The 24433-nt window shown below is 38.7% G+C and overlaps 2 long non-coding RNA genes across 2 annotated transcripts in view; one reads left to right on the top strand and one right to left on the bottom strand.

The window, feature by feature from the left end:
* On the bottom strand, positions 1-24224 carry LOC138067525 (uncharacterized). The gene is made up of 5 exons (XR_011141646.1): positions 23501-24224; positions 22101-22276; positions 19297-20451; positions 16269-16414; positions 1-4969 (listed from the first exon to the last, which is right to left on the bottom strand). It is a non-coding gene; the product is annotated as an uncharacterized lncRNA (long non-coding RNA).
* Positions 1-24433, top strand: part of LOC138067526 (uncharacterized) — a 98721-nt gene that overhangs the window by 2199 nt on the left and 72089 nt on the right. The gene's annotated exons all lie outside the window — the stretch shown is intronic.

Here is a 24433-nt window from a genome sequence, read left to right as displayed (position 1 = left end):
TTCAGCAACTTTGATAGAACTTCCAGTAGCATGTTTTAGCAGCACTATGCCATCATTTGTGGGGAAAAGAAGTGGTATTTGGACACTGATGTAGCCCTGCAACCTTTATCATTCAGTGTTTTCTAATTGCTTGCTAACTTTATACCACCGATTTTCAAAGGAAATTTAAATTTCAAATGCATCCCTTTCTAGTATGTTCAAATCTTGTGATATAACTTTTTCCTGCTGTCTAGATCAGTGAGAAATGAAAAGGACAAGGGAGAAGTGCCAGCAGTTTAGAACCTGAACAACATCAGAGCCAGCTGAAATCCCAACCTTCGACTTTTCAAGTTTTACTGTGAAACTGGAATCTCATGTTTGAAATATTGTAAGGGAATGGGCAGAAGACATTCCCACATACCTCCTAGGTGTGTTATTTGCGACACTTATTTCTTTATATTTCCAAATTTAAGACTATTCAAACTTGTCTCTTCTCTGTCATTCTTGCCCCAGCCTACAGACAACCTACTTCAAGTTAAAGTCAGAATGAAAGCAAATAATCTTGAAACTCTTTTTCAGTCCCAGACCTATCATGCATTTTTGAGTGCATGGAAAATGACTTCTGTCATTAGCCATACAGGATGTTAGCCAATTAAGCCAGGATATTTCTTCTGATCACAGATTTCTTTCTTATTGCCTCTTGTTGGCTGCATGGTGGCTTGCAAATGCTATTAATCCAATGAACACTGGCAGTTCTCCATTTCTGACATTTCTAGAGCTTTTTCTCAAACTTCCATGACATTTTGATCTCTGAAATGCTTTCCTGTCAACATTTTTAAAACAACACATGATGTTAAAATTATTCAAATTCACTGCCTTCGTTGGGCTTCCGTCGCGGTGAAGTTGGCCCATGAACTTAAACAAAGGCTTGCATTAGTAAATTCTTAAGAACTAATTTCCATTACAAGCTGCAGTACCAGGCAGTATTATGCAGCTGCCTTTGCATGAATACAAGGATGACATGAAACCCATAGCTATTCAACTTTGGTAGCTATACTTAAACTCATGAAATGTGGGTAAATTGGAGAAATTATTCAAACAAATATATTATTTAGAAACATTGTTGTTGTATTCTGTCTGATTGCCTACTGTACTGGTAACAGAAAAACCTCAATGAGTTTCTGAGACCAACTTTTTTAAAGTACTCAACAAATACAAAGACAAATTATTCCCCTCAGTGTGAAGTGCCAAGTTTCAAGTTTTGTACAAAAACATTATAAAACACAACACCTTATGGTTAATTCATTAATTATTCTTCTGTATAGCACATTATCTCCTTCTGTGATGGTCTGTGAGTTGAAAGGTACTGCTATAGTGTCTAACCACAGGAGTTCCAACAAATAATAAATTATATTAACAATAGACGTCTCTCTCTCTTTTCAGTACTCTTCCACTGCTTTGTTTTTCAAAAGAAATTAGGCTTGGACAAAAGCTTCACACTGCACTACTTTCATTTTGGAATCTGACACAAGTCATGCCATAGTATTCTCAACAAATGTGGTTTTGCAACACTCTCTTGGATATCATACAGCATACACCATCACCACAGTCAAATAGGCCATTTGTCACTGAATGTCCTAAGTGCAGGCTTGCTAATTTAATAAACTGTCTGAGAGTGTATGCTAGTTATTTCTCTTCATGTAGTGCAGTGGTTTCAAAAAAAAAAAAAGACTCCCCTAGACTGGGGTCCATCCATCCACAGTATCCTGTCTCAAACAGTAATAGTAAGCGCAGGAGTCAGAGCACACCAGGAGAACACATGCTAAACATATATGATATATGATCCTTCCCTGTAATACCCCTCAAACACCCTTTTGTCTTCAGCTCAAAGGATTTCCTGAACCTGATGTTGTCTGTTTAGTAGCCTCCAGTGGATCTCTCTTCCACCTCTTGAACATGTGTAAATCCTCTTCCTTTGGCAAGGAGCTCCACAGGGCTGCTATCTGCTGCATAAAGAACCACCTCCTTTTGTTTGTTTAGAGCTTGGTTTCTTTAATGGCCCTTAATACTTGAACTGGAAAATATAGAGAATAGCTGATACTTATGCACCTTTCCCATGCCACTTGTGATTTTGTAGACTTCTGTCTCATCCTCTCTACATTTTCTCCTTTCCAGGCAGAAGAGTTTAGCTTAGCCTCCTCGGTCATTCCTGTAGGGAAGCTATTCCATCCCTTGATCCTTGTGTTCTCTCTCTGAATCTTTGCCAGTTCTCAGATATTGTTTTTATGATATGGGATCTGATCTCCATATACTCACAGAGCTGGCAAATCATGGATTTATACTGCAGTGTAATGAGGTTTTCTGTGTAATTCTTCACTCTTTTCTCAAGGATTGCAAACACTTAATTTAATTTTTGATGACTACTGACCACTAAATTGATATTTTTCATGGAATTGTCTATTTTAAAACCAAACTTTCTCCACTGAATAATAATGATGTGCTCAGTACAAGATAAGACACACAAGAAACATGATTGGTTTTCCTGATGTGCTTCACTTTACATATATCTATATATATCACATCTTATCACCTCAGTGTTCACCCCTTTTTCCCATGTAACCCATGAATGCTGTAGGTGAACCACCTTCAGCAATGCAGGTGCCAGCACTGACTTCTGCAGAATTTTGCTGGTGACCTTCCTGCACTGCAAGAACAGGCCATTTACTCCTGCCTTCTGTTTCATACCTGTTTCAGAATGTAGTCCAAATATTTCTAGTGGTAAGTTCTGGATTGCTTCTGAGGAGTCTAGGGAAAAAAGCTTATTGCACATAAATTTAAGTTCACAATGGAGCCTGCATTTCTTCTGAAGATTTTAGGGGTTCCTAAATCAAAAAAGACTGGAAGCCACTGATTCAGACCACTTTGATAGGGAGTATCTTGTAAAGTCTCAGTGAAATTTTGTCCTTTGCATCTGCTAAGCAACCAAAATGATTTTTAACAAGCTCAACTCCCACGTAAGCACTTAAATAAAGAGCAGATTTTCAAAGGTACTTAGCTCTCAGTAGTTTCTGATTATAGCATTCCGGGCCAGTTTTTCAAATAAGTGCAGTATCTTTTAAGAAGCTTACATCTATTTAGTAATAAAATAAGAACAGAGTAGTGTTTCAAATCTGTTCCACTTTGTGGGCTCTATATCCTCAAAATTTTTCCCTTAATATGAATTTGATGTATGCAGATGTTTTAATTAATCTCAGAAGGAAAAAAAGAAACACTCTGAAAATGGTGATTTGGAGGCCCGTATCATTTTCAATCACTTTCACATTAAGGTCACTCATTTCACAGAGACTGTATGGTCTCTGGGACATGGTATGTATCTCTTCGGATTTCTATAAAATACCTACCAGCATCCTGAGTGCTAACATGGCTGGGCTAATTACAGATCATAAGCAAACACAGAAGTTCTCAAATTATGAATTCTGCAAACTCAGGTAGGTATCTCAAATATAAAACTTTACTGTTTCTTCTCTTTCCTTCCCCCACCCATCTTAAGGGCAGTGAGGAGCTTTGATATTATGTGTTATTAAAAATTAGTTGGAAAAAAAAGTATTACTTTGGACTGTAAAGCCCAAAACCCCCACAACATTTTATGACTTTTTTATTGCCAGTTTTGTGAGCTTTACTGTTTTTCTTTAGAGCCCATTTCAACTTATCCTATAGTAGTTTCATAAATAAATAAGAAAGCATCGCCCATTAAAAAATGTTGCAATCAGAATTTGCTTGACATTTTTGCTGAGGAGGCAGAACAAGATCTGGCTTGATCTTACTGTTTTCTAGCTCCTTTTACAGAGTCACATTTCTTTTCATAATCACACAGACCTTAGGTGTTTTCCAACCAAATATCAAATTGGATCATATCGTCCAAAAACTCAACAGGACTCTAAAGCAATAGACGTACCATGACCCATTTGGGTTGCAGGACATTTTGCTTAAATCTCTGGTCTTCTTTAGGCCTAAAAGCCCTGGCAGAAGAGCACACAAACCAGTTACTTGCATACCTTTGGTAAGTAATACTGTAATGTTAACTTGTATATGGTGTGATATTTTGCTGTTGATGGAAGGAGCGTGGAAGATAAATCTATTAAGGAAATAAGTCAATATTCTTCCTCTCCTTGCCATTCTCTTTTCTAGATAAAACATTTCTATTTAGAATTCAACACCTATGGCCCACTGGAATGCCATACACGTTCATCTCTAGAAAACTGCAAAGAAAATAAGATTCTCCATCTGCTTACTGTGCTTTGTCTCTCACCTTTAGCTCTGCAGAGATCTTCCTAACTGGGTATCACATTCAGATATCAGAGAGCAGAGATCATCATTCCAGTCACAACTGGAACTAGATGTTCCAGTTGTGTCCATCTAGATCAAGACTCTTAGTTCTGCCAGAATAAACTGTTAGGCTAGAAAACAAATGGCCTAGTTTTCAGTTATGCAAAGGAAACTGATCCTGAATGGCTACGGGAAATGGGGGGATTTCATGTGAAAGACACTGGCATAATAGGCAACAGGAAAAAAAAATTCTTTACTACCTACATTGCTGGCAGAATCTTATTTTAAAGGCAAACATTCAGAAAAAATGGGTGCTTTTCAGAAAGTGAATTCAATGTTCTTCATTCAAGGTACACGAGGTTTGCTTTGTCACGTACTTTGGAGAGTTGCTCAAATTAGTATCAACAGTAATCTGCTGCTATGAACAGTAAAACCCTGCATACAAAAGCAGAGCTAGAGATAGGGGAGAGAGGGACCAGCAAGCTGAGCCCTTATAGCTGGTGTTTGTGCTAGCTGCATAAGAGATGCCTTTTGAATCCATAGTACCATTGCTGCTCCAGCACTCATTTTTCATCTGCTTTGAATCCACAGTTGTCAGTGCAGCCTTCAATATGTTCTGTTTAAATTCTCACCGAATCTCCATGGGTTCCTCTGTCTCTTCACACTAAGAGAGATGAGAGAGAGAAAGCAGCAAAGTGGTTAGAAATCTTCTGCCAAACACAGATGGTATCCTGATTGCTCTTTCAGCCTACCTGTGTCTGTCTGTAGAGTTGTGGATGTTCTGGACACATACGTGAAGATTTTCCAATGCTAGCATAGAATTCAGCCAAAGGAGAATTTCCATCTCACCCAAAGGAGAATGTCCATGTGAGTTTTAATATTCAGCTCATCAGACAGCTTTCAGAATCAAATATGGCTATTTAAGATTTATCTATATAGAAGTGCATTTGTGTATGTTTCTCTCTTATAAGAGAGAAGCAGAGAGGAAGAACCGGAAGACTAAAATTACACAGCAGTCTGCTTTTAAAAATTAATGACAAAAGCACTTGCCTATATAGTGTAGGCAGCCTGTGAAAATCCAAAAAGCTAAACAGGGGAACTTTCTGAGGAGAAAAAGCTTGGATTTACTACATGACATCCTAGCACGCTCAGCTATTTGTCCCTCTCCTCCTCAGGATACAGGCACAGAATGGTAAATGATTGCGTTACAGCAGTCTAACAAGTTAGTGCCTGTCAGCTGACTTGCTATAACCAACTGTTTGTGCTCTTTTAGTCTACCCCATTTGCAAGATAAAATGCACTAACTTAAATCCACATACATACAGTATGTGGACATACAGTAGATTTCCCTTCTAAGCCACATTTTTAAATAGTTTTTGGCATACCTGACACAGTGAACTGGTATCCTGTTCTCAGCACAGCAAATAACCCACCACAGCAGAGGAAAGGAAAACCTTCTCTCCTTGTGGGGAAATATATCTGCCAACCAACTGTGCACTTAGCACATGGAGGAAAAATCTTTGCTCAATTCCTATATGTGATCATTTTATAGAATGAAGCATGAGATTTGATTATCCTCACTATCTTAGTTCAGATAGTTTCAACTGCTGCTAGTTGTCATGAAACACCCAGCCCTTTAAAAAATCCAGTTATGATATTTCACTCACTGACCTATTGTTGCATTTAATTGTACGGTATGGCAATGCACTGTGAAAACTTAAGTCCTTTTTTGGTGCTACGTATACCACCTTTAGCTCAAAGGAAGGCGCTTTGGCTTCCTCCTCTGTTTCCTCTCCTCTCCTCTCCTCTCCTCTCCTCTCCTCTCCTCTCCTCTCCTCTCCTCTCCTCTCCTCTCCTCTCCTCTCCTCTCCTCTCCTTTTTGCTGGACTTGACTGTAGTGTCAATATAACTGCTAGCAAAAGGCTCATGGTAGCATGTAAAGGCATAGGAACACTTACAATATGCCTCCCTTTTTGTTAGTGAAGACCTGGCCAGAATAAAAGGAGAATAAACTAGGTGGGGTTTTTTGCTTGTTTTTGTTTTTTGTTTTGTTTTGTTTTGTTTTTGTACCTTGGTCATGGCTGGCATTTTTCTGTATCGCTGGGCTAACTGCCAGGCCAATTAGTTCAGGTGTTCTTTAGACTTTTGCCATGGAAACAACATAGATGTAAAATAGTGGGAAGAAGTCAAAAGTAGGCTTTAGATTACCTATTCCTACAGCTTTCCTTGTTCTTTCTCTCCTCTATCCTTACCTTTGTTCAGTGTTGTGTGTTTCTTTATGGCATGTGGGTCTATGACCCAAAGTGTCCATACATTCACACACCTGTAATCATAGATTCCTTCCTTTTTATTTTTTTTCCCTCCCCCTCATTTGCAAGATTTACAGGACTGTTGTCACGGCTGCAATTCTTGCTTGGCAGCATTTAAATGCATGCTAAACAAAAGTGTCTGTCTTGCCCAGCTCAAATATAGGCAAGTTAGTTGATAAATAGCATTATGCCCCCCCAGGCTGTGATTATACTTTGAGATAGCACCATCCGTAGGATGGGTGAAGGCCCTTTCATTTTGGCCCTGTGTCTAATTATGTGTTTTAACTCTTTCCAAGCGCTGAGTTTCTGTTGATCTCAGCAATTCTGTACATGTTACAACCGATATGGTTACTGATATACCTGATAACATAGCTGGCATCACTGAGGCAAACCATTTGGTCGGGCTAGACACAGCTGCACCAAGATTGCAGTCATCATTCAGTTAATCTGCCAGATTATTGACAGATTTTTCCAGTGCCTCCTTCTGTTATTTTCTGTAAAGCATTAATATGGTTCAGAGCTATGGTGATCCAACTGTCTGTTTTGATACTTGCTACTTGCTTAATGGTCTTGGTGTCACCTGGGCATGTTTTCATCAGCTTTTCAGTCCCCTTTGTGCCTCACAGGAAGAGACCTGTATTCTTACCTGTACTTAGCTTCTGCTCTCTTCCCATTTTTCTGGGAGAATTCTCATGAATCCCCAGTGTTGTTCTTCAGCACTTGCAAATTCAGGCATTTTGGTATTTGGGCAAGTCCCTGTTTTTGCCTATTGCTTTTATTTGATTCAGTTTAGGTACTGAAAAATTGTTTGAATGTAAGAATGAGAGAACTTAACAAAATTATACCATTGATTCATGACACAGTGTGTTAAGATTTGCTCTTGCAATTGCCTTTTACTTCTAATTTATGCTAATATACGCTTACACAAGACTGACAGTGTAAAGTTTCTTAATGTAAATTACATTTTCATTGGCTTGAAGTCTGCTTCATGCTATTAGAGCAGAGAATAGTAAACTCCAAAGGGTTTACAATCACAGATGCTCCCAGAAAGTAACTAGGCTTGACTTGCTTGTATTTACACTGGTATAAATCAGAAATAAGTTCATTAAAGTGGCTGGGCTTATTTTCATTTATACTGTTGCTTTATTGTTGGGCTCTGAAGCACTGTATATTTATGCTACCAGTGCAGTGTGAAGGGGTCATAATTTCAGGTCCAGTGGCCCTACATGGGTGCAAGAGAGAGGAGATTGAAGCGTGTTGGGATGTTATCCAGCAGTTATTGTCTACAGAACTGCACTCTTTGATCATATAATAAGAGAACATGCTTTCCTGGAATTCTGTTTAGCTGTATCTTTAGATAATATTCATTTCTAAATAAGCCTAAGCAAACTGCAGAGTCAACTGAAACTTAGACCTCTCACTTTTAGTACTAACCCATTTCTTTAGTTTGTAATCTTCGGACTCCCAAAATTGTAGTTGTTTGATGCTTACATGTTTTTACACGTTAAAAAAAAAAAAGAAACACTTTCAGATGCATTCTGGTTGCAACTCATTCTGGTTGCGTAATGTGAACGCTTAAGAGTCTGGCTGCTTAAAAGGGACTAAATTTCTAGATATAGGGGGGGAAGCCCTTAGAGATGTTCCCATAGATATCTAAATGGGAAGGAAATTGAGATCCCTTTGCCCCATTTGCTGTCAGTGGATGTTGCAGAAAATACATTTACTAGCAGGGAGCAAGTTGTAGGTTTAGGATGCAAGGAAATCCTGGAGAGTATTCACAGAGAATGAAATATTATTTATAAAAGTGTCATTATTACATCTTAATTATTTATGTTTAAAAATGAATAATATATTTTCTGAGTGCTTGCTAATTATTAAATGACAGAAGCAACTCCTCATTTCAATTAGCTTGCCTTTCCTGGCAGAAGCTTCAAATAAAAAAACAAACAAAACTCCAGCATATTGCCTTAGACTTCTGAGAGCTCTAGTGTCTCATAATGACCCAGTGAGGAGAACAGTTCCCAACCAGGAATATGAAAATTCCACGATATTTTGGATCACAAAGACATTATAGGGCACTTACTTAGGGTCATTTAAGGTGAATATCCTGCTAGCTGCCCTTTTTATTTTCTATCTATTATTTTTCATATTATCAGTGAAGCCAATTGCAGCCATATTACTTATGTTGGTAGAGGTAATGTTCTCTTTTATACCAGTCCTGTTTCAGGCACACGGAGAAATATATGCCCCATTCTAAAGTTCTGGAACTCAGAAAAAATATTTCTACTACAACACCAGCTTCATAAGTTTGGGACAGTCAATGCTTATTGCTGACATCTTCAGCATAAATGGGATATATCAATATTGCAGCTGGGAGAGAACAAAAAAGAGAAAAAATATATTGTAATAAATCTAAAATTTCAGTGTTTGAACAGGAAAAAAAGAAAAACCTCAAAGTCTGCTAGTTAAGTTTCTTGCTACAGAATTTTTACTCAGCTCCAGACTGCTTTCAGAGAAAGAAAGTTTACTGTTCTGTGGACTGTATCCTCCAGTATCCCCTCAATTAAAAACAAAAAATATCTTCTCTAAGGATCATAATTTCCATGTTTAGCATAGCTCTAGGTATGAATTTTTATGAGAACTAAGTGGCAAACAAGCAGTTTCCTTGTGAGAACGTTGACAAAATTTGTGAAGAGCTCATTTCAGATAAACTTGTTTCTTTCCTCCCCAGACAGAAAAGTCAGTTTCTCCTCTGCATGACTTACTGGCCATGGAGGGTAGTCCTAAAAACTCATCAAAGCTGCTTGGGCTCTGTAGGCAGCCAGTAAAAGCAGAGAGCTCAGGTAGACCTCTTGGTCCTACTTCCAACTATATGCATGATTAAAGCTGAGCAGTAGTTGGGACTGCTGTAGATTGAGAGAACAGTCAAGCCAAGCCTAGAGGCTCGTTTCTCTGCCTGGAGTTTATCAATTAAGTTGGAGCTTTTTATGTTACCGTTCTAGCTGGAAGCTTCATTTGAACTTCCTCCGCAGACTTTAATTTCCATTTGATCTTAGAAGACATCATCAAATATTTTGGGTTCTGTAAAGCTGAGAGATAACTTTATTGCTGTGTTTCATACCAAACCTGAAGAAAACATTCAGCAATTGCTGAAACATGATATTCACTGAGTTCTTTAAAACCACAATAGAGCTATGATTATTTACGTACTTAAATGATGGCTTTTTTAGTGGCAAGGTGGTGTACCTATTGAGAAAAATCCAGCTTTGATGCCAGGGAAAAGAAGGATAACAAAGGCTGCCATTTCCGATAATTATATTTTACTGCCTTTGCTATCTGTTGAATTACGTGTGGACACAAAAAATCATGCACATAGAACAAAAGTGATTTTTTTAAGTGAGACAGAGAATGCCAGTGTACATACTTAAACGGAATTTTCCTCCAGACAGACTTTTAATTCTTACAGCCCCCCTCCCTCAAATTCTACAAGAGCCCTAAATTTTGTTATATGTGCCAAAATTAGCTTGATGATGTGATTTGTAAAGTAAAAGCATAACTAGCTTAAAAAAAGCATAAATAGCATAAAAGCATTAAAGACTTCAGAAAGTTCTAGAGGGTTAATTTAGCATAGCTGAAAAGTCCAGCAGAGCCTTTGAGAAATTCTAGTCACACGCACAAACTGAATTATGCAGGTCTTGTCAACAACTGCCACAGAAGCATATAACTGGTAAAGAGGAATAGGGGAGGGTAAAAGTATGTGTTCATCCTTTCAGAAAAAGGGAAAATAAGTCTTTTATCCAATGTTTGAGAACCGCTTGTAGGGGTCAGAACATTTGTACTCCCATGTCAAGCCTAAGACAAAAGACATTTGACTGAGAGGATAAACAGATGTAAATACCTAAATGGCAGTTGTTGGCATCTGTCCAAGGGTTAGGGTTGTTCTCCCAAAGGTTGAGCTGATTAGACAATTAAAACAATGTCTTATTTTTTTGTCGCTTTCCAACCTTTCTCTCCTTCTTTTAATGTATTTATATTTTGAAAGACAATGTATATAAAAAAGAAAAGTAAATAAAGACATCTTTATTTTCTAGAGATCAAAATAAGAAGATTAGACTACATTCCAGCATGTCTGAATCTATGTCCTCTCACAACCTTTTATGAAGGAGACCACAATGGTTGCCAGAAGAAAACAAAAAAAAAAAACCAAAAAAAAATCCCCAAACAACCTGTGCGTCTTTATGTAGTACTGAATTATGCCCAGAGAGATCTATAGTAGATTTTTAGATATATGTCTGACTCTGATCTCCCAACATACCAGCTCCAATCAAGAGGAACTCCTGACTTGTGAAAAGTTAATATAAGATTGAAATCAGAACTATGTACTTCATTAAGGTCATGACCAAGATATTTATCGCGGTTTGAGAACAGACAAAATTAAACCACTACAATGCCAATAACTAAACATTGTGTGGGATTGTTGGGGAAGGAATTTAAAATAAGTCATTGCAAACTGACTCCTCCCTCTCATGTATTTTGTTTATATTCCAAGGCAAATGAACATGCTTTCGTTTGTAGCTGAGAGAATAACACTCTTCTGTTTGATATAGCTAACAGGCCTATAGCAGTAGCATCGAAGAATTTCTAATAGCAGTTCTTCTCCTGTAATACTGTTCGCTGCATTGCAGCGATTATACATCTACTGGTCCATATCAGGCTGCCACTACATTTATGTCTCCACATTTAAATGGTAATGCTGTACCAAAATGAGAATATGCACATGAGTTTTCCTACTGAAAATGAGGCAATGTAAAAATAAATAAGTAAATAAAGAGGCAGATGAATAAGCCTGGTACATTTACTTTGCCCTGCCCTGAAAAGCCATTGGGCCCAGCTAGTGTGTGCATTGTGGGGGTTGTTAGGCAATGGAAGGGTAGCAAGGAACGGAGGAGCACTGTAATAGCTGGAGACCAATCTGTGCTGCTGCCTGTTTTTCCTCTGTAGGTAAAACAGTTTTCCAGAACATGTTGGTACTCTCTGTATCTGACAGCAAAACCTGCTAACGTTTGCTAACTACTAGACACAGACTTCTATATGGCTGCTTAGAAACCGCTATTTGGTTTCTGGTTTTCATTGTTCAGCTTTTCTTTATGTGAGAAGTGTTTCCACAGCTCGTATGTCAAATGGAACACATAAAATATGGAGGGATAATTATTCCTACTTGAAATCCCCTCTTTCTTGCTTTTTCCTAAAGTTTTCACACTGGCCTTTGGAGAAAATAATATATCTGTTTCTCACTCAATACTCGTAGAACAGGAACGCTTTACAAAGAAAGCACCTTACTTTAATTAATTATTGTGTTTACAACTGTGCTCTTTATCAGAGATCGAACACAGGTTTGGGGCAGAGCTATACCCATTCGTAATTCAGATCTGATACTGTTTGCTCCAAGAGGTACTAAACCGCTAATGTTAGTTAATTAGGACTTTGGGGCCTGATTTTCAAATATGGTTGATAAAAAGCAATAAATTATTATCTTCAGCTTGATTCTGCAAAGCTTTCCGTCCAATGAAGAGGGCAGTTTGTAGTAAATTGCAAACAATAGATAAGTACTAACCTCTTATATTGCTAATTCCTGTAAGAGTAAATGAAACGATGTATTTTCATTAGCTGTATTTTTTTTTACTAAACTATAGGTATTTTTAGCAATTTTTCTGTGTTGATTACAGCTGTTTTTAAGGAAAGAAGGAAGTGCATCTTTCGGCCTGCCTACAAAACACTTAGGAAAATTGAAATCCACATTGCTCAATTTATAGGGAATGGGGTTGTTCCCCTACTTAAAGCTGAACACGTGATTGAACAGTCTACTAGATCAGTAGCATTTTGGACAATTAGGCTTTAATTATCAACCTAGCCTCAAATATTATTGTTTTGGGCAAGATTCTCCTTTAGTTTGCTTCTGAAAGCTTCTTATATGTCATTCCTTAAGTAATCCTATTGTTTACCACAGGGAGAATCAGAGATGACTGAAAATACACAGGAGAATGGCAAAATCTAGCCCTCCATTGTGTCTACTCTATCCAGCAAGGGACTGTCACGAACTATGCGGGACAGAGTGCTTGAATGGGCCAATCTAGTTTTGCAACCCTAGGCAAATCACCTAAAACTCTATTTGCAAATTACAGATAGTGAAATGCATTTGCAAATGTTCTGTGCGAGGCTTAATCAGTTAATATTGTAAAGCATTTGAGACAACAATAAAGAGAGTATAATATTTTACCAGTCACGCTTACTAGCATTGTGATCTTTTTGTTTGGGGGGTTTACTTTGCATGGGTGTAAATGAATGCTCAGATGTGCAAGTCCTAAGCCTTTTCCATGCAGAAGAGTCCAGGTGCTTCTAATCTCCTCTAATTACCTGTATCTAGAGCTCTTTTAGTATATACATTTATTGAGGAAGTTTGCCTATTAACCTATCCTATCTAATGGATGCTGTTCTCAAATCCAGTGAATATCTCTTAGTGGTACAGAGCTTCAGTATGTAAAAAGATGTTACTAGCTTTCGCCTACCCTCTACTGATCCTTCTGTTTTGGTAGGGATTTTAACAATTGGTATAAATTAGAGCAACTTTAAGCTGCTTTCTGCTATGCCAAGAGGCTGACCCTGTGCCCAGAAGTCACAGAATCATCAGGAAAGAGAAGGGGTGGTGGTTATTTGCTTATTATTTTGAAGCTTCCTGCAAACTTAGGCTGTATTCATTTCAGCTGAAACTGCTGTTCTGGTCCATGGTGTGTGGACAGTGCTAATATTGCGAGCACTCCCATAATTCAACTATTACAAGTAGTAGTGGTAGAAAAAATAATCTTATCTACAACTCATCAGAGCTTTTTTAATTGAATTTTACTTAACATGAGTGTTGAAAGAGTGAGGCTCAACATGCAGCCTTGACTTTGAAACCTCTGGCGTTTTGCGGGTGTTAGTCACATCCTTAACATTACAGTAATACAGTTTTTGTGGCTTAATATTTACATATTTTTATTGCTGTCTGAAAGATAAATGGGAAGAGGATGATCACAGGAGAAGCCTGGAGCAATATTTTAATATGTTGAATTAAAAAAAAGTATGTATGTGTACATATATAGAGAGAGAGAGAAAGAGGAATGCAAACTTAAGAGTGTATAGGTAAATTAAAGGCATTAGGAGACAAAAAAGTGAAGGCTGGGAAAACAGCTTTTATTTGAGGTAGAGAAACACTCCCTATTTTGTGGGGTATATAAAGTGGAACATTTAAAACTGAGGGGAAAATATTTTAGAAGTGCAAGTAACTGAATTAACATCACCAAAGGAGTCATAATTTTTACATTTTTATTATAACTCTGTAGCAGTAGCATTTAAAACAAAAGGCCAAATCAGAAAGCTTTTACTTCCTTGCGCTCCTCTGATGCTCACTGGGATTTACCTGAGCAATTCTGAGCAAGGGACTCAAGACTAGATCTAGTTTTTTCATCTAATTTGTGACTAAGGTACACAATCCATTTCACTTCAAATCTTCTTCATGTACATTGTTAGAGGTTCCATAGCCTCTATTATGTACTATGAACAACAGAGTCCTAATTTGCAAGTGAATTCCGTTCTCTGTTACACTGTGGGCTTGGCAGAAAGGTCCAGCTACAGGCAATGAGAAGACTTCCTGCTATGTTCCCTTTCCAGTGTCTAACTCCTTTCACCTACAGAAGAGAGAATTATCTTTTATGGGCCTGTGTTCCATGACACAGATGCGTAATGGGATGATATTAATTGGTGTTCCTTGTGCAGGGAAGGAGGTATGCATATGTCCCAGCACCTAGCAGAGACCTCCAGGTGCTTTTTCAGCTCTGTTTACCTACCTCACAAGTAAGAGAAAACACCATTTGTGGCGGACCACAATAGTAGCTGCTGGCAAAGAGCTGCAGTAGATGTTATGTGGACATCTGTGGGGTTTTGAAATCAGCAGAACTTGGAGCGCAATAAAGAAAAATCCAGCCTAAAGTTCAGAGAATCAGGGCCTGAGCTCTCAAGCACTTCCCACTTGAACAAACTGAAGGACGAAAAGCTTCACTGGTAACAGCTGAATAAAGAGAGCCTGAAGTACGTGTTCCATCCGGAAATGGAAAATTATCCATTCTTATTGTTCTATGCTGGGGGTTATTTATAGGCAGTATTAGGAGAGGTAGTAGAATGGTAGAAATCTGAATTTTGTCTGTGCTGAGTATGCAGGACGTGTCTTTTCCAGGAGAAACACAAAAGAACAAACTGCTGATGCTGCACAGAGGGATTTGAAGATAACTGAAGGCAGATGACTCCCTCATATCTGTAATTTTTTAATGCCTTTTAATGAAGAAGAAAAGACTGAGGACAGAGTTAATTCCCCCTTAGACTGTGGAAATTGAGAGCACATGCTTTCTCTGAAACGGATGCCCCTGGAAAGCTGATGAGCCTCAGATTGTACTGTTAGTTCATGTGCATCTTAAGAGTGTTCAGAAAAAGATCTGTCTCAGTAAGAATGGCACCTCTGAGATATGCAGCTTTTGTCTCTGAGGCTCGTCTCACAGGGCTTGGGAGAGGCCACTGATCTGTTTAGTCCAGTGGACTTATGTAGAGGCGCAGAATAATTTTGAAACTGTTTTCAAAACTATGGGAACAGATATAAAGTTTTCCCTCTACTTTGATATACTTTGAAATAGCAAAATGATCTAGCTTAAATTTTCAAGGAGGTGGAAGGGAAAAAACCCAACACATTTACATCTCTTTTGGACAGAGCCCAAACAAAGTACTCACTAGTGAGAGTGTGTGAAAATAGGTTATTATATTGGAAAGTAGAATGCTGCTTTAACTGTCATGTTTTCTTAGGGTAAACAGGAATGTGATACAGGGACATAGATGTTGACTGTGTTCTTTACAATAAGTATAATTAACTGTTCTTCGGGAGATAATTTTAGGCCTAAACCCAAATATTTTAGTCCAAAAGGAAAAAAAAATTATGTTCTTATCTCTCTCTTTTAAGAGAGGGCACTTCAGGTGTTGCAGAAAGAAGTCTGTTATTAATTTGGGCTGTTTCCCATAGGAATGCCAGGTTCTTGTGGAGCCAGAATTCATGTTAGGACATATGCTTTAAGTTAATTGTTTGTATGAGAGTAAATGGCCGCAGGTCAGGGTTGCTTGTTTAGTCTGGGAAAGGTACACAGGAGTACTTAACAGGGGAAATAAGAAAAAGGGAGGCTTTATCCTCCAGTGCTGAGTTTGGAATAACCAGTTCTAGATTCAACTGTAGGCTGAATTCAGGGAGTAACCTGGGTGGAGAGTTTGACTCCTTGAAAGCCATCTCAGCATTCCAGTGAAAAAGGTCCCAATTGCGTGAGGTGATGATTATCTTTTTCCTGATTCTGAGTACCTCCTTAAACCGGTGGGAGCTGACAGTGCATTAGTTCAGACAGATTGCACCTTTCACTGCTTCTGGTTTTCCAAATATTTTGAGACTTCCTTAATGAACTCTAGTAACTTTTTCTGGCTAACAAAGACACCTAGTTAAACCCAATAATCTAGGGAAGCAAGTGAAAAAAAGCTTTGCTTGCAAGGTACGCCACCCTTTTTAATTTGCATTTTCGGTCTTTAACTCACCATTTGCTGCAAGTGAGATCAAGCTGACTGGTTATTTTCTAAGCCTGCAAATCCTTTCCTTAGTTCCTTTTTAGAACTTTATAGGCTTCATTCTTAAGGCTTTTTGTGCCACAAACACTTTGCAGAAATGCATCTTGCCGGTCTTCCTAAAATGGAAAGGATAACACTAACTGTAAAGCATATCTGAAAATTTAGGACCAAGTTATAGTATATTTGCTTCATATAAAGTCATATTCAGAAAATAGTCTACTGAATTTAACATAAGGACTTGTGCAGCAAGACAGTAAGTTCCACAGTGAGGGAAGTGTCACAGTTTGGGCCTTAGTACTGTACAAAGCAATTTTCATACAAAATTTGAAAAATATGTCACCCTTTATATCTTATTGCCATGCATTTTACGAAGAACAAAAAAACCCCTGGCATAGTTGTATCCTTATGAGAGGGTCTGCATATTAGGCAGAAAAACTTGTGATCTCTTGGAACTGCGTTCTGATCAAGTGTGGAGCTACGGAGTTAACCGTTTGCAAGAAAACATACAAGCTCTTTTGCCATATAACAAAACTGACTTACACAGTGCTCAAAGAGAACTCCTAGGGGTCAATTGGCTTTATTTGCAAGCAAATCTCTGCTTGCTACTGGTGCTCTGAGCTCCACGTGTCTTTTTGAGATTCAGCAGCCATTTACAAATAAGCTATGAGGACTGAATGCTAAAAGGATAAAAGTCTGTAACAGTGTATTTTTTTCCCTTAAGAGAAAATACCTATGACCACGTGGAACTTATATCACTAATATGTATGAATGTGGGCTCTCACCAGAGCAAATGGAAGCATGGTTCATATTAAATATTACACTGCCATGTATTTTTGCAGTTCAATGTGAGAGAACATTATTCTTGAGCCAACCTGGTCAAGGTTGCAAACATAGGGACAGAAACATGAGATTTGTTGGCAGATCTGCTACTGCCTATTGTATACTTCTGAGCACACCACAGTGCTTCTCTTCCCATCTTCATCCTTTGTCTACCTAGTCTATTTAGACTACAAAATCTTTGAGGCAAGAACTTTCCCACTGTGTTTGCAAAGGGGATCTGATCTCACTTGGGGCCCCAAGGCGTTGCTGAAATAAAAATAATAGGAATAATTGAGTTCAAAACTGGCAGAAGAAAGACTATTTCTTTACTTTTAGAGGCTGAACAAGCTGCCGTACTGCATCCTTACTGTTTTTTACAAGACATCAGAGGGCCTTTTTTCTCTTAATCAAATCTTTACATACTGCTTCCCTTGCTCTGTGCAGAAGGGACAGAGCACTTGCTACATTGCTACATGATTAACCAGAATCCACAACATATTCAGAGCTGAGGAACAGGGATACCTTATTGTTTAGAAGTTTTGTTTGGGGATTCAGAAGTTTACATTTTTCACGTATGAAAATAGCTACCACACAATTGCTTGGTTATTCTATCATTCTTGTTTGTCTTACTTTGTGTCTACAAGATAGATTTGATTGAAAATTGTTAAGATTTTTCTTGTTTTCATGTTATTTGATGAAACCATTTTCATTGACTGTACCCCCCCAACATAGTTACCATTTTCAATCAAAAACTGTAGATATCTTTTTTTTTTTCCCTGATATTCTAGGTTTCAAAGATGCAGCAGAATATCTGTCTATAAAAGCAAAGAATTAACCTTTAAGGATGTTCCCTTGCACCCCCCCCCCCCCCAAAAGAAACAACTCTGACTGTCCTGAGCAGTGCATGGGTTGGAAGGATAAAACACGAATAAAAGAGACTTGGCAGCTGAGACTGGCAGTTACGAGACTTCACAGATTTGGGAAAAAAGGCATGCTATGACCCAGCAAGCTATGTTATCATCCGAAGCAACGCATTGAAGCAGCATGAGTTCATGAGAGCTGTATGTTGATGAGGTACTTCATGCGGTGTCTGTTAGTGGGCTTTATTCCTGAAAATAGAATATGCTGTAATGAAGTAAGACTGGATGTTTTTCATTCATTTCCTCACATCTTCCATTATTTATTTTTTATTTTATTTTAATTTTATTCTATGTTAAATTAATTGATTCTATTTAAAGAATATTTTGATTACTTATTAATATACCAGGGTATTAATTTCAAAAGTTTGGTTTTGATATGTAGGTGACTATTCGAAATTACACTCTTTCTTCAGTTGCCTTTTAACTGGTTGATCTTCTCTATGTTCTATGTTACTTGGTAATATTGCCAGAAAAGAAAGGTTTCTTGGTGATTCATTTTTGTTTACACCACACCTCCTGCAGCATATGAAAATGTGGGGTAGTAAAGGATTCTCATTCTTCATGATAAGTCAGCATCTGGCAAGTGATGGAAATTTTTACTCTCTTTCCTATATCCTCTCTCCTCCTCTGCTTCTCCTCTTCCTCTCTTACTCCCCTCTTGTACTGTCCTGTCCTGTCCTGTCCTCTCATTAGGCTGTGATATGAAATCTTTGTGAGATTATTTTAATTGATTTCTGACCTCGGTAACCAGGACCTGATATCGCTCCTAAGAAAGTTAATGAGATTCTTCTTTTAATGGAGACTGAGTTGGGTCTCAGCATATCTGGAGCTTTCAAAAACTACAAAGGGCATCTTTGTTGATTTTCACCAGAGATTTAATGTTTCTATTCACCTTGTGAAATTTCAAGTCAATGAAGAGGTATATTGAAAACAGACTTTCATTATGCTAGCAGCCTACATCACTAATTAAGTGAAGAACTCAGTACATGCCTAACTTCACCTACCTCATGAAGTGCTCTGATGAACAGGCATAGGTGGTATCATTTGCTTAAAGTTAAATGTCTTGTTGAATAGACCACTGAATGCATCTGAAGAAATATGTGCCAATAGGAACGGGTCAGGATATAAAGCTACTTTCTGATTTGTTAATAAGGAGAAGACATAACTATTTTGAAAATTGGGAGGGTCATCAGGCTATAATGGTTAAGATGCTGAACAGGCAGCACATAAGGGAGTAGCTTTGTTCATGTTGGCCTTACCTTGCTGTAGAGGTGGTGTGGAGCAGAGTTTTTCTCCTCTGCCTCAGCCCTCTAAGAGGGGGGTATCCAAATCTGGACTGCTTACTCCAGGGTTCCCTTACAGTTATCAGAAAGGGCATGATTTCTCAGGTCTGTCTGAGATGGTTGTTTTAAAATAAAATTGGCCCTTAAATAAATAGAATAAAAATAAAAAAAAGTAAAGTTGCACCTTAGAAATGCTTATTTTTCTCCATTGACTGTGAAGAGTGTCTAGGCAGCTAGTTTAGGTGGAGATGACTACACTATAGACATTCATATTAGATAAGATGAATCAGATCCATGGTTCCTACTGCTAAATTGACTGAAGAGGTTTCTTAATAAAGTGGCTTCCAAATAAAGTTCAAGGTATTGATTCAACCAGAGCATCTCATATAGTGTCAGCAAACCCTTGATCATATTTGTGGTGCAAGAAAAAATTCTGTCCTTCAGGACCTGTAAGAGTTCTGTCCTCTATTTGTCTGTTTGGGATGGAAATATACTTTGGATCATCTCTCTCATTGTTTCATAAGTACTTTTTCTATAGCAGAAACTGGAAAACATAGCTATAAATGGAAAGAATTGTCTCAGGTTTCACATTGCATAATAGGTGACCAGATCTGAACACTCAGAAAGTCTCTTCCAGTTCTGTAGTCTTATATGAAAGTTGTGGAGGAAGAGCAAACAGGAAGGAGTCAGATATTAGAATGGTTTGTCTTGGGTTTGGTTGGTTCATCCATTCTTCATTTTCAGTTATTGCCTTGAGTGATGACAAGATCCATGATTTCACAGAATCACAGAATCACAGAATCGTTTAGGTTGGATGGGACCTCTGGAGATCATCTAGTCCAACCTCCCTGCTCAAGCAGGGTCCTCTACAGCATATTGCCCAGGATCGCGTCCAGGCGGGTTTTGAATATCTCCAGCGAAGGAGACTCCACCACCTCTCTGGGCAACCTGTTCCAATGCTCTGTCACCCTCACAGTGAAGAAGTTTTTTCTCAGGTTCAGATGGAACTTCCTGTGGTTCAGTTTGTGCCCGTTGCCTCTTGTCCTGTTGCTGGGCACCACGGAGAAGAGGCTGGCCTCATCCTCTTGACACTCCCCCTTCAGATACTTCAGATTTCATACCATACTTGTGCTCAGATTAAACCAAAGAAATAAAATATTGAAATAGCCACAAATTAGAAGAGAAAGAAAAAAATAAACAACACCAAACTAAAAACACTAAAGATAATCTTCCTTATTTCAAGTGGCAAAGAGCTGGAAGTTTCTTTTCTTTGCATCGCCTGGATTTTATGGTGATATACATTTAGTTTTAATTATTGGCCTGCCATTGAAATATACTTTTAACTGGAGTAAGCATAAGTTGAGAGAAAGCAAATGGTGATCACTCAGCTAAAGGTATAAGGATTTTTTTTTTATAATAAAGAAAGAAAAGGCAGGATTATCACTCATTGAATCTGCAGATCTTGAAAAAGATTCATATTCTAACAACAATAATAACAAAAATTAGTGAAGTCCTAGCACAAACCCAAGAGAATTAGTTTGAGAAAATGCTGAATCTTCTTCTCTTTAGCTGGTCATGCAAGGGGAATATTTTCTTTAAAGTGTCCTTGTTCTGAAATTGGCTCCTGCACTTTATGAACAGATAGAATCTAAGCTTATACAGGACTGCTCTAAAGGACAATTACTTCTCTTAGAAAGAAGAGACAGGTGAAACTGATATTCACATCAGTGATGCAACATATATTTAGCAATATTTAAAAACAATAAAACTTTGACGTACGTATAACAAACTAAATATGCAAACAACTTATGCTGAGTCTTTTAAAATGTAACGCTATCTGTTGACCTTTGCAAATTAAATAAAATTATGTGGATACTAAAGCTCTCTCTGGACAGAAGTGGGAATAGGATTGAAATGCTTCGAGTACTACTAAAGGTCCTGAAAAAGATTTGAAAGGATTTTACTCAATTTCTTCACAATAACATTTAACCCGCTACCTTACTGAAGACTAACTTCTTAATGCTTTTAAATGTGCATCTATGCACATGCACACGTGCGCATTCAAGTGGTTGTGGTATAAGTAGAATCAGTTTAGGGGCCATGTTGAGGAATGTTTACTGAAACCATCGACTCCACCTATCATACATTGTCCCATGGTAAGATGGGAGAAGAGATTGCTGCTGTACTTCATCTATCAGCTAAAAAGTGTCTTATTTTTGAAATCGCAACACAGACTTGCACTACATGCTTCAGAAAGCAACTGTGCACTGCACTTCTTGAGAAGGAGCTGCAACAGTCCCCTTGAATTCTCAGTACTACACAAAAGGCATTCAGCAGCTTTAAACTGGCAGCTTTGCAGGTCACGCAAAAAAAGCTCAGTTTAGCACCTTTTGCAATCTATCTGTGGAGCACCAAGGGCAGGCACATAAAAAGAAGTGAGCACTCAGCCTCCTCCAGCTGTATGGTTCAAATCTTACGTACGCTTTTTGCATAAAGTCCTAAGATTATAACCTCTCCTTGCTGTTCACACAGTGAAGCTCTCATTTATGTTCCAATTCTTTTGCATTGTGATTTAATACAGCATAGATTTCTCTGGCTTTGACAAATTCAGTCTTGCAAGGCCAATATCCACCTAAAATGCTCCTCAAAGACCATTTTCAAACCTAATGCACCGGCTACCTCCCTTCTTTTTTGGATCCTGACAATGGCTTTCCCTTCTTTATTCAGACAAATATAAACTGTTTCTCATTACTTCCAAGGATCCTCCCAGCTTTCCTTACCTCCTTGGTTTCTCTTCTGGGATGTTGTCTCTGGCCCAGACAGTCACATCCATTAGTCACTGTTTAAGTTTGAAAACAAATCCTTCCTGGTGCCATTCGTGCCTGGTTATCATCTTTCAGGCATTTACATTGTCCTCATTCAAGTTCTTTCTTGAAACTTGCATTTACTGTAATACCTACAAAAAATGTGAAACCAAGGAAGCTGACGGCACGTTTTCCCCATCTCTTGCCTTGCTGACCAGTACTGCCTCATCTCTTTGTCCTGTTGTTTTTGATCTCTGAGACAGTCTTTCTGTTTCTTTGCTTAGGTAGCACGTAGAACAGTGGGTTTACATGGTAATATGTGAGTAAAAAATAACTAGTAATACCTGAACGTTTTCTGGTGGGATCCTGGGAAAAGTAGTAAAGAAATCATCACAAAATTAAACATGTTTTATAGAAATTAAATAATAATAAAAAAGCAGAGCATATGTTGGGTAAGGGTCAACAATAAGGAAAAAGGAATCCTGCCCTATATCTCTCCATCTGAGAAATGGCAGCGGCTCTGTTGTCACACATCATGAAGGCTCACCCTGTGTAGCTGCTGTAGAAATTCCTGCACCTCCTCACTTTCGCATATATTTAAATCCTGATAATCCTGGCTCTCAGCTGAGTATCAGTCCCAAAGAGACATAGGAGAGGGTAAGCCAAGGGTTGTGAGACCATAGCTATGCAAATTCCACATTCACTGGGAAAATGCAGCAAGAACTCCTAGAGCTTATGAGATGGAACAGAGTTCAGAGCTTCTGGTTTCAAGGCAGATCATCAGTCTGAAATGCAAATTGCTGTATTTGGTTTTCCTTTTTTAGTTATTCCTCTTTTCAACGTCTGATCTGGAGGGAAACTTGCAGCAAATAGTAGTAAAACATGAATGTTGACATGCTGATAGGCGCCACACAGGCAAACGTGGGACTCAGGATGGTGCAGCCCGTAGAAGAGGGGTTTGCTCTGGGGTGCTCCCCAAGAGTTTAGGAACCCTGGGTGCATCACGGCCAGAGCCACCACACTGTGGGGTTGCCGTAGCCTCATGAGTGCAGAGCAAACTGAGTCAGCAAAGGAGAAGTGACACCGCAGGCTCACACTGTAAGCATCTAGATACCTTGGAATTTCGTACTGATAGCTGTTGAATGTGCGCACTGATAGCTGCTGACTGTGCACACTAATAGCTGTTAAAGGTGCGCACTGATAGCTGCTGAATGTACTGATAAGCATTCTGTTGACCATCCTGTTGGCATCCATACTCTTATCACCTAAGACCATCTGTTCCATTGTCCAGCTATGGTCTGGCACTGATTAATGAACTAAGCCCGGGAAGGATAAAAGAGAGTAAGCCACATACCTCGGTGTGGACTCGGACTCACCGTCAGCTGGCCCGTGGATCCGACAACCCACCCATCAGCGGGGATGCCCCTGATGCCAACTGCCAGAGAGAGCCTGAATCCTCTTGGTGCAGCTCGAGCGTGGTGAGAACAATCCGGGGAAAACTCTACCGGAGGGGTGGCCCACAAGGACAAGGAAAGGGCGAGAGCGGTCATTATACCGTGCATCCGAGAGCAGTCATTGTACTGTGCTTCCGTAGCTTAACCATAGAGCTCTGATATGTGTCTGTTTTTAATTCTTTACTATACTTCTTAGCTTTGTTATACTTGTAGATTGTCTGCTGTTAATGGTTTAGTGTTGTCCAGTGTCCGTCATATGTGTAGAACTGCTTAGATCTAATAAATTCTTACATCTGACAAAAGATGATCTCTCGAGTGCAGTGCAACTAATCCCAGAATACGAAAGAATCCCGGACGCCCCTCTAGTGGCGCGTCACACATGGACAGAAACGGACACCTGGGCAATACTGCAGTTAATTTCCATAAAAAGAATTAGGGAATGAAGTTGCTTTCCCTGGAAAGAGTGTTACACTGGGCAAATTTCCACTGACATAGCCAGATGAAATATGTTCAGTCACCACAGTGTCTCAAAACTAAATGCAAAGTGAATCTATCTATCTGACTCAAATTTTTTGTAAAGCATTTCAAAAACTCTAGTTTCTATAATTCACTATGTCTGTATTTTGTTCTCTAGAGACCAGTAAAAAGTTAGCATTTCCTTAGAGCGAGTGGCAGAGGGAGAGAAAGGGAGATAATTCTTTGTGTTATTTTTTGTAGTGGAGGCTCACATAGCATGGTGATGACCAACATTACAAAATCCTAGATAGTCACAATAGACCCCAAAGGAGTTGCAAAGTCATTATACTTTTTGTATTAATAATCCTCATACTGTAGTAAGGAGTGTCCAAACAGCCT

Source organism: Struthio camelus, chromosome 5, assembly GCF_040807025.1.
Source record: "Struthio camelus isolate bStrCam1 chromosome 5, bStrCam1.hap1, whole genome shotgun sequence".
Taxonomy (NCBI): domain Eukaryota; kingdom Metazoa; phylum Chordata; class Aves; order Struthioniformes; family Struthionidae; genus Struthio; species Struthio camelus.
The sequence above is the reverse complement of the archived record's forward strand: the minus strand, read 5'-3'. Positions and strand labels throughout refer to the sequence as shown.